Source organism: Physcomitrium patens, chromosome 25 (genome assembly GCF_059467195.1).
Source record: "Physcomitrium patens ecotype Gransden chromosome 25, ASM5946719v1, whole genome shotgun sequence".
Classification (NCBI taxonomy): Eukaryota; Viridiplantae; Streptophyta; class Bryopsida; order Funariales; family Funariaceae; genus Physcomitrium; species Physcomitrium patens.
This window is the reverse complement of record NC_143434.1, coordinates 16,103,399-16,110,692: the sequence shown is the minus strand read 5'-3', so window position 1 is coordinate 16,110,692 and position 7,294 is coordinate 16,103,399. Positions and strand designations below refer to the sequence as shown.

At 32.3% G+C, this 7,294-nt stretch overlaps 1 long non-coding RNA gene across 1 annotated transcript; it reads left to right on the top strand.

The window, feature by feature from the left end:
- The first annotated feature begins 406 nt into the window (after nucleotides 1–406).
- LOC112277159 (uncharacterized) lies at nucleotides 407–1,737 on the top strand. Its single transcript, XR_002968261.3, has 2 exons — nucleotides 407–950; nucleotides 1,280–1,737. It is a non-coding gene; the product is annotated as an uncharacterized LOC112277159 (long non-coding RNA).
- Nucleotides 1,738–7,294: the final 5,557 nt, after the last annotated feature.

The following is a 7,294-nucleotide window of genomic DNA, read 5'->3' as shown; positions in this document are numbered from 1 at the left end:
AACACAGGAAAGAATGTTTACTCCATCCAGCCATGAATTCAGAATTAGAACGTGTGGAACGTCAGCGGCTCCAGGCCTCCCCAGCTTCCAAGGGTGTGAGTCGCCGCAGTAGCCCAGTAGATCCTGGCATGGCGGCGTTGGCAGAGAGGACCAGCTCAAAATCTTAACAAATTCAATATCTAGTAGCAGGCATTCCCCGGTTCTACTGCTGCAAAGCGACACTGCTGGGAATACGGATGGCACTCCTACTCATGATTTTGCCTACGAGTCGTGTTCAATTTTAGGTTTCTAAATTTTCGTAGACCATATGCAGTCCCAGTCGGCCCCAAAGCTTTACAATTCTCCTGAGGAACTACTACCTGTATTAATTCCCACTCGCACCCTCATTGCTTCATTGCCTATTCTCTGCGTTTGATGAGCTTCTCTTCCCCGTGCATGAGTGCTCTCTTTCGCTCAAGTCATTGTTCGAGTGTCACTCTCTACACATTCCATTCTCATCCCTGTCTGAGTTGGATCCGCGCATTGTTGACGTATTCTTACTCGGCGGCAACCTCCTTAGATTTTCTGCATGGTACGAGACATTCGGTGACACCCAGGATCACCGGCTGGGCGGATGCGTAGGTTTCCGTGCGTTTCAACAGACACCTAATTTCACGTCTTTGATTGGGTTCTCTGCTTAATTCTTCATCCCTTTGTACCCATTGTCTTGATATTTGGGGGGGTGTAGGGACCGTGTAGTGGGTGTAAGTCGTCGTTGGAATTCGTTACTATGGTGCACCAAGATAACAGCGGCTCTGGGTTGAGATCTTTCAATCATCCCAACCCACCTCCAAACAACAACCGTCCCCCTTCAAACCCTCCAGTAGTGCGCAACCCTTCCAGTGGGCGCACTCCTCACCCCTACCCCCCTCCTCCACACAACTACAACGGCTACCCCAACTGAGCCACTGGTGAGCTTTTTGATTTCTGATATTTGTTTTTTAAAACCTGTGATCTCGCTTTCACTTGCAGCACAGCACACATCATATGTGTGATGACATGTTCGAATCCGTTATTGATAGATTTCTTCCCGAGCTCCAGCATGAAATGAAAGGCGTGGGTTACGTGCGTGAAATATTTCCCTCTTTGCCTTGTTTTGGATATTGTGAGCGTAGTTGGTGCTGGATTAGGGTCGCACGTCTTGAACCCCGAAGATTCCCCATTTTGTTTTTAGACTGAACACAATGTGTTTGTACCAAAATCTCGGACTCATCTCCTGTGGATTTTGCCTTTGTGACAGCTTCTACCCTGATGGAGACTCTTCAAGGCGAGAAGAGATTGTGCAGGGCTGGACTTACCACACTTTTGGCTGCGGGAGTTGATCTTGTACTGGTGTAAAGATTCCAAGTTAAGTGTATCTAGTACTTTCGAACAAGAAGAAACGAGGAGCAATTTTCTTCCCCCCCCCCCCCCCCACAAGGCTTTGCCGACGTTCAGTCACCTGTGAGACTGGAAACATGTCCACGCGTGCGCGATGGCTAGAATCGTATACATTTGAGTAGAGTCATCCGGAGACACCTAATCTCTGTCTCGTGGAGCTTCAAATCTTCCCTCTTAGCATTTTTGGATTTGGAAAAGTGGGATATGTCGCATTTGTTCCATAGCAGATGAAACCAGACATTCTCTACTGTTGAGATTTACTTTGAATTATTATTATCTTAATAGAATTTGCACCGAGATGTAAAAGGATTTTGTAAATTCTGGCAGTTGATCAATCCATGGATGTAATGTGCTTTGTCTAGATCTCCGTCTGATTACGTGTTTCGAAACAAGGATAAAGAATCTTAGAACTCTATTCCCTACCATTTCATAATTCTTTTTCAAACCGCTAAGTTCACATCATGCTCGTCACACTGCCCTTCGACAATACTCTTGCTGCCGTCCTCTTCACAAGCGTGGTCAAAACTGCACGTCCAGGAGTAGTGTATTTCCAGCAATGCTCATGAATCTGTCCAATCATCAATTGTAATTGGAATCCGGAACATCAGCATTATATTCAGAACTGTCGATGTGCGCACCCCAGAATCTTGAGAAATCTGTTCGCTCTAGCATGTGCAGCTCATCGAGCCAGCGGATGTCCACGTGAGTGCACTTTACGAGAAATATCTTTGCTCATGTTCTTCAGATTTGATATATTCCTAATACCGAGAAATGATGCTTGACACGATGTGTTATCCCACAAGGATATGACTCGTCACGAACCACAAGTGCGACTTAGCGTGTAGAATGATTCTTAGACAGTGGGCTTCCGAAAACAGTAACGTTGACGACTTGAGCGTCCAGGCTGTATCGGTCATCCGACGTCCTCGACGGGGGGTACAGGCACATGGACATGAACGCTGTTGGGCACTGACGGAGGATTGCCTTCACACTGTAGGCAACCAATACTACAAATTGCCATTAAATTGGAACAGAAGGGCCGGTTCGAACCTCTCAGTGGGGTCCAAGTTCTCATGACTGCCACAGAAAAACATTCTTCTGATGAGGTGTTAAAGGGTGAGACAAAGGTGCAGACATGGGGTGAGCTTTTTGTCTGGGGCTGTGCGAGAGCAACCCCGCGCCTGAGGGGTAGGGTTCGGAAGCGACATTCTGGAAATTGAATAATGTCCCGCTGATTCATCCCAGGCTCGCCGGAACGGAAGATTGGATGCGGGCCGCATCATAAGTACAGAGTGGCCGGCACAGTAGTCAATGTCGGAGCGCACGATGAATCCAATAGCTCATCTCCCGCACGCCCTCCCATACCTTCAAGTAAAATGGATCCATGGGAGCTGTACCGCAGCAAGGTCGAGGCCGCATCGTGCACAAGGGGCTGGTGACTGGCGCACTTGTGAGATCCTCCTGTGTACAGAGCACCTCGCACCCTGGAGTGGGCCCCTCCCTCCCTCCATCGTACCATCGCTCCCTTCCTCTCTCACGCATATGGCACCACAGGGCATTGTTCACCGACCATACTTCATCCAGGTGGAATCTAGTCCACGACGCCGTGTCTTGTCCTCGGCGCGACGAATCCCGCTTCACACCCCCCATCCACAATAATTCATCCATTCATTTGTTACCCTCCCACACCGAGCGCAGCGGTTTTACATCGCCCTGATCGTGCGGTCCGTGTGGCGTTTCACGAATAATCCTAATACATAGCCGTCGATTATACTGTGAATAATAATTTGACGTTCTTGTTGACATAAATAGATAATTTTTCCTATTGTAAATATATTAAATCTGACATGTTGTAAAGAGTTGGGATTTTTGTAAGGATTAGTTACATATTATTGTACATATTTTAATCCCTCCATTGCAATCAAGTTAAATATAATACTGATTGGTAGAAATAATTTTTTTCAATTATTGATTTTTAGAGGTTTAAATTATTTTTAGGTAATCTGAATGGTTTTGTGAGATTGGATAAAGTATTACAGATTGTAAGTGTCATGTAGTTAAGTGTTGGTTCTAAATTCTGATTAGCCTTTGAAAGATAAATAACAAAAATTGGACAATGTTGCATTAGTCAAACCAATGTCATTTTTTTAATGGTACGTATTTTGGTATTTGGTATTTCAGAATACGTTTTCTAGAATGATCTTAAATTATCTATTTTATCTAATTCATAGATATATTTATTGTTTTTGTATTTTTTTCTAATAAAATTTTATAGTTTTTAACTTTAAAATTTTGAACTTAAAAAAAATAATTTTAAAATATATTTTAAAAAATATAAATATTTAAATAAATTAAAATATATAGAAATTAAAATTATAATAAATTGTTGCAAATAAAGAGAGAAATAGCACCTTAATATCTACAATTGTTGTAAATTAAGACTTTTTTATAAACTCTCTCTCTTTTCCAATCTGTTGTAGTATAGATTATGAATTTATAGTAGAAAACTTCCAATCATTGATTACTAAAATTGTTAGGCACATAAAAAGAAGTAACGATATAATCAAAGCACAGATTAAGAATATCTAATCATGTCATTAGAATTTCAAAGGAACTTAAGTGATGATTCAGCAAGGTAATATAAGAAATTAAGATATAATATACTAACATAATTTATTTATTTTATACTGAAACTAAGTTAAGATTAATATAACGACTTATTCAATAATTTCAAGTGATATTGTAAAATCTACTAATAATGACAAATTAATATCAAAGACAAGGATAAAACAAGAAGATGATTTAAAATTAAAAAGATACAAAAAGAATACTAAGGATATAAATTAGAATAAAATTTAGAAAAAATAATAAATATTTTTATTATTGAAAGAGAGAAATATAAAAAATAAGAGATAGAATAAAATAAAATAAATCAATAATGGATATTACTAATTCCACAAAACACGGAGAGTCTTGAATCAAGACTAGAATATAAGAAAGGTGTTAACAAGATTGATGATGACCTTAGTCTTACCTCTATATTTACAAACTATCCAGAAAGTTTTGTAAAATCGTTTTCAGAGATAACAAGGTTTGTGGCCTAAGCTTCAAGTTGTATGTTACTCTTAACAAGGCTTTCCAAGATGTAGGACAAGCTTCAATAGCCACATAACATATCTATAAAAATCCAAATATCTAATTTGTGTCTAAGAAACTTCAATGAAGTTTTTAAGGAAAATATTATTTAACATATTTATATCTACTTCAACTTATTTTTATTTATTTCTATTTATTCAAGTAATATAAAAAATTATTACAAAAAAATGAAATAAAAAATATGTTGCAACAAATATAGATAAATATTTCGACATTTTTATTAAAAATATAAGTTGGAGCCTTATATCTATGTTCTCAAGAAGCTTTAAATATTAGATTATAATGTAATTTAAAATTTATTTTTTACATTAGTAAAATAATTTTCAAGTAAGAATGAATTATTTAAAAAATTTATAAATATAGCTAATTTTACAAAAACTAAACTAATAAATTACATTAAGAATTAGATTTCTTAACTTATTAAAAAAATAGAATAAGGTATATATTAAAAATGTGGCACATCTTCAGCATAAAAATAAAATAAACTTGAGGCTAAAAATTTAAATATACATAAGAAATTATAATTATAATTTTTTTATAAGATTCTATTTAAAATTTACACCATATCCAAATCACTCTTAAATTATTATTATTATTATTATTTTAAAAATATTATTGATAATATTTTTTCATGAATTTAAAAAAATCATTAGCTAAATTTAGAAGAATAAACAGTATTGGGACCAAAAAACTAAAAATATTTCTTGGAAACAATAATAATTATGAGATTGATATAGATTTAATATTTATACTTTTAGAATTATATATATATATATATATATATATATATTACTAAGAAATTAAGCTATTTATTTTTCATATAAAATTTGTATTTAGATAAATTTACAGAGTCAAGGCCTACTAAGGTCTAATAAAGATCAAAAACCAAAAATTAATCCAATTAATCTAAATACATAATTCAAAAGACATCACTAATATAAATATTACATCTTCTATCATCAATCCAAAAAATTCAATAATACTTGGAAATAAGAATTGAAATATTATATATTATGAATCCTAAAAAATAATGAATACAATTGCAAATATAAAACATAAGTAGATAAAAAAAAACTAAATAGAAATAAAACAAAATTGCAAGTACTAGTTTAATAAACAAGGATTCTTTTTGACATTTGAGTCTTTTGGATCAATACAACAAAGAACAACTAAGATTAAGGTTTGACATATATAAAGAATCAAAAAGCCTCTTAATAAAAGGCCTAATTAGAAGTATATTTGAAAATAAAATTACTATTTTGTAATATGCTTACCTTACAAAAGGATTGGTACAATAAAATAATATGAAAATATCTTAACTTTAAGATCAATTGATATTATTTTGGCCTTCATATCTAATAGATTTTGAACTTGGGTACAAATTTACTTTTCTATGTTATACTCTGTGTTAAAAAGACTTCCATTGCTATAATAAGATTATAAATGGATGAAAAGAGATAGCATAGGTAGAAAGATAATACAATTTCTTTTATATCAACATCTAAGATAGGTTCTTAAAAAATAATAATAAAAATAGTAGTATATATACAAAAAAATAAAAATCTATAAGACTATTTGAATTAGAGCTTAAGGTACAAAATAAAATTTTATTCTAAAAAATAAACCGTTATTTGAGAGATTTAAGGATAAATTTAGCTTTCCAATTTTAAGAGTGTTTTAATAATATAAGGTTGATAGGATTATAATGTAGAAAACATTGACAATGAGGTAACAAAATTTTAAGTCTTATAAACCACAAAGTTTTAAAGGCAATAACATTGTTGTGTAAATTAGAGGTAAATATTTTATTAAATATATTTAATATATAGTTGAATGCTTATCAATTCATATATGTGTAAAAAAATAATATACTTCTTTTTTGTTTTTTCCAACTTAAAAACAAAATAAGAAGAGGTTTGAATAGTGAGCACTAACTTTTTAATAAGTAGTCTTTTATGTTTAAACATAATATAAATATAATATTAAGTGATTTATGTTTAAATTTTTGAGAATATTAGAACTACTAATTGTTAGATCAATTTTTTTGACTACATAAGAATAATGTAAAGAATTTAAAATAATATAGTTTGGAGGTAAATCATTATTCAAGTTTAAATATAAGCTCATCTATAAGATCTAAGCATTGCCAATTGAAGTAAAGATTTAATTTGGATATCCTTAAAAATATAATATTTTCTACTACTTTAGGTTTTAATGATAAATAAACTCTTTCTTTAACAATTAAAAATTTAATTTAAAAGTAATAACCGAATTTTTAAAAAATATTTCAAAATCTTGCCTAATTATTTTTTAAAACTTATATAATATAAGTTATTTTGAAGCTAATAGAATAAAACTTAGAATAAAAATTTAAATATTTTCTAAGCATTTAGAATGATTTTATGCTCAAAATTTACATAAAAAAGTTGACTATAAAAATTTATAATATATATTACACAAAATAGTTATGCTATCATTTCAATAAAAATATTAATATTTTTTTTATAGATTTTATAGTTAATTGGTAAAATTGATAATACAAAAAATTAATTTTCTTTATTTTAGTGTTTTTTTTCTTAAAATTTTATAAAAAATAAATTAAATACCATCTTCAAAATATTTATAAAATACTGAATCTTATTTTTCATCACAAATAAAATAATTCAAATTACTTATATTTGAAATTATTATATGATATTCAACTTTTCTTATTGTGTAA